This window comes from Miscanthus floridulus, chromosome 12, assembly GCF_019320115.1.
Source record: "Miscanthus floridulus cultivar M001 chromosome 12, ASM1932011v1, whole genome shotgun sequence".
Taxonomy (NCBI): Eukaryota; Viridiplantae; Streptophyta; class Magnoliopsida; order Poales; family Poaceae; genus Miscanthus; species Miscanthus floridulus.
Genome location: NC_089591.1, coordinates 62,850,023 through 62,853,717, shown reverse-complemented (window position 1 = coordinate 62,853,717; position 3,695 = coordinate 62,850,023). Strand labels below are relative to the sequence as shown.

The window sequence follows — 3,695 nt, the reverse complement described above, 5'->3', positions numbered from 1 at the left end:
AGTGATTTATAATTTTTTTTAAAAAAGAAAGAAAAAGAAAAAAACATCTCTCGGGCCTTCTATTTTAGGCTCGGCCTGCCTCCTTCCACCTAGGCCCCCTCTACATTTTTACATGGGCCTAGGCCAAGCTCCGAGCCCAACTGTCATGGGTCAAGGCTTCACCTCATACTGGGGTATTTTATGACATTGGGGGTCGTCATATTTGATAAAACATTCAGTGACGGTCTACTGTCGTCATATAAAAATTGTATAAATCGTCATAAATTCACAACCGTCAACCGACTCCTGTCGCCTGACAATTTGTGACGAAACTTGCTACCTTTATGTGACACAAGAAACAATGTCGTCATAAATACTTTTGGGTCTCATAATTTTATGACAACACATAACTTTTCGTCATATTATGTTACATTATATGACGAAAACAGGCCTCGTCATGAGGGATTTTGTCATAAAAAGAAGAATTTCTTGTAGTGGCAGCTGCTTTTCAACTGATTAGGGGGGCTAATATTAATGTTGATTCCTAGATCTAATGCTTGCCTTTGGGTACTCATTGCTATTTGCATTTGCTTTATGATTTCATCCTGCATTATAGCTTGCATGTCTTTTTCACGCTCCCGTGCTTGAAGCAACGCCTCCTGTGACTCACGAACATATTCCTCCAACCTGCTGATCTGCGCTGCTTCCTCATCCTTCCTTCTCTGTCGGCTTCTATAGGTATCTCTGTCGTTAGAGAAACCATGCTTCCAAGAAATGTTCCATCCTAAACCTCTCGTTCGACCACTGTGTTCAACAGTCCCGATGGCATACGTCAGTTCATCCTTCTCTCTGTTGGGCCTGAATGCACCAATAGCTTTAGCTTGTAGAGCATAAGAAAATCTTTGTGTTGCTCTTTCGAGTTTTGGGCCATGAATCAGCTTCTCGGTCTCTAGGTCCAGTCTTCCCCCATGAGTGAAAAACTAATTCTTCACATGTTTGGACTAATTGAGTGATTCTAGTGTGATACCCTTGGCAAGAATCACTACAAGAGGTTAAGCCTTCTATGACTAACTGATTGTGACAATTATAGTCTTTTTCTTGTCATTGTACCCCTTCTATGACACAGCAGTGATGATATGGCTGTGGTCATAGAAGGTGGGTCATAATCCCCCTTCTGTGACTAACAGACCCAGTTGTCATTAATCTTAGTGACAATTGCACGTTTGTCACCAGGTTATGACAACGATATTTATCACTATATTTGTCATAACATATTTGACGTGATGATAACAAGTGTCCAGGGATCTGATGTGGCGTGTGACATGGCACAGGTAGTATGACAAAAATAATTGTCATAAAAATGAATTTGGTCCAATTGACCCATAGGCTGGTTTTTACGATTATAATTGAACTGAGCCCAACTGGCCCATGTGCTGGCCGGCCATTGTTTGGCCCAATTGTTGTCAGCCTTTTTAGTTTTTTTGCCATACTGGCCCAATAGTATTCCAGCCCAGTTTGCATATGATATTACGGCCCAAGCCCATATAATAAACCACATACAATTTAATAACAATAATAATTAGACATCCAAACATATTATTTAATCCAGAATTGATTGTTCATTACAACAGTTATAACCATTCACCAGCCATACAAATGAATTACATCATCAAAATACACAACAGATCACCAACAGTTCACCCACAGGTTCACTTGCTCTTCTTGTGGTGCTTGAGCAGCGATGTCCTCCATTTCAGACTAGCATGGAAAAAAAAGCAAGTCAGGATTCTCGCATTCCAATTTTTGTCCATCACACACAGTACAAAAGACAGGAAGATGTACTCACAATAGCTTTTTGTGCATCCTCACTATAACATGTCTTGCTGATGCAATGTGTGGCCTTGAAGAAGTCAATCGCAGTGGGTGGGTCATCCTTAAATTTAGACTTCTGGACATGTAAACAACAGTTTAAACATTTGAAAAAGAAAGTTAACAGCAGTTGAAACAATAATTTAACAGCAATGTGTGTCCTTGCTATCGGTCAGTACTTCACTACTGGTAATAATTAGCTAGTTGAGGCACAATGCATTTATTTATTAGTTCTGCAGATAATTAGCAATCATATGTACGATTTTAATTGATACAACTCTGCAGATAATTCGCTAGTAACTTGCACAGACAAACACATATGGCCACACATATGTTCTTTATAATTTGACAGCCTGATTAATTTGACAACTAAATTTTATTATGTAGTAACTCAACTTTTGAGCACAACTAACGATCAGAGTCCCCAAGGATACATGCCAGGCTGCCCACTTGAAATTGAAACGGCAAAAATTTCTACCGACCATACACACCCTTGACTGAAGCTGAGTACAACAAGAACTCGATAAGAACGGTATAGCAGCAACAGTAGGAAGGAACAAGGAACACGGTAATTTGGGTTAATTTGGGAGATGAAGTGGAGGGAATATACCCATGTCATCCTCAGTGCTGGACAACGACTGCCTAGTAACCGAACCATAGCCGCACAGGAGCTTCGACAACAACTACTCCAGATGCTTCTCCATGATCTCCACGCAACTTCTGACAGAGTAGACACGAGAAATCCATGCCCATCAGAATGTGGCAACTGCCATAGACGCACAAGCGCAGTCAGAAGGTACCTCTTGGCGAAGCGGCGCTCCTGCAGCGACAGGCGGCTGAGGAGGTTGTCGGACCTGGAGATATGCATCGTGTACTTCACGATCAGCAGCAGCCACACCACTAGGTCGTCGACGCCAGTCGCCACTATCGGCGAAGTCGTCGAGCATCTCCTCCTGTAAACGACATGTGGAGAGGGAACACCGGTCAGATCCAGAGCCGCAAGTAACCCGAGCGCTCGCGGCGAAGAGATCGACGAAGGAGGAGGTGGAACGGAGGAACGCGATCGAGAAGACGGATAAGGACAAGCGTACATGGAGCTGGATCTGCTCGTGGGCACACGACTCGAGGGGCGAGTCGAAGCGGAGGATCTCCGGCTTAGCCTTCTTGTTGCGCCAGGCCCGATTAAGCAGCTCGACGTCCGTGTCCGCCGCCGCCACCGAGTCATCGTCGCCCACCTGCTCTCTCTCTCTCCTTGCGGCGGCCACGCGTCTAGAAGGGAAGGGAAGGGAAGGGAAGGGAGTTAGGGTTTGGGGTGGCTGGCCGTGGAGCTAGTTTTGATTCGAGTGGCACCAAATTCGGCCATTGGATTCAGATCAAGGGCTCTGATCATCCACAGCCTTAACAGGCCTGCGGCTGTTAGTGGCCCAAAAGCGAAAGTGAGGCCCAAGCCCAGGTTGAGAGTCTGAAAAACCCACGTGGGTTGTTAAGCAGGCCGAAAGGGCCTTTAGGCTACACAGTTTCTTTTCCTTGGGCTGAATTAGGTCACAAATTAAGTTTTGTTTAATTTTGAAGTGCTTATACTTTTCTGTTTACTTAAGTTCAATTTAAGCCCAATATTTTTTAAGTCGTCTCCAAATTTAAGTTTGTAATTTTTTAGGCATTTAATTTTAGTACCTGTAATCTCCCTATTTAGCGCAATTAGGCTCTTTGTTGGGCCATGTTTAATCTCTGATTTAGCATAAAATAAATATAGTATTGACCAAAAATTGATCAGAAATCTAAGATTTTGTGTGGGGCCATACTTTCGGTATGCATGAGATTCAAGAATTTGTGACTAGTGTTTGATA

At 43.3% G+C, this 3,695-nt stretch overlaps 1 long non-coding RNA gene across 1 annotated transcript; it reads right to left on the bottom strand.

Annotated features, from left to right (window-relative positions):
• Positions 1–1,590: 1,590 nt before the first annotated feature.
• On the bottom strand, positions 1,591–3,091 carry LOC136495231 (uncharacterized). The gene is made up of 4 exons (XR_010768934.1): positions 2,649–3,091; positions 2,459–2,568; positions 1,826–1,927; positions 1,591–1,737 (listed from the first exon to the last, which is right to left on the bottom strand). It is a non-coding gene; the product is annotated as an uncharacterized lncRNA (long non-coding RNA).
• Positions 3,092–3,695: the final 604 nt, after the last annotated feature.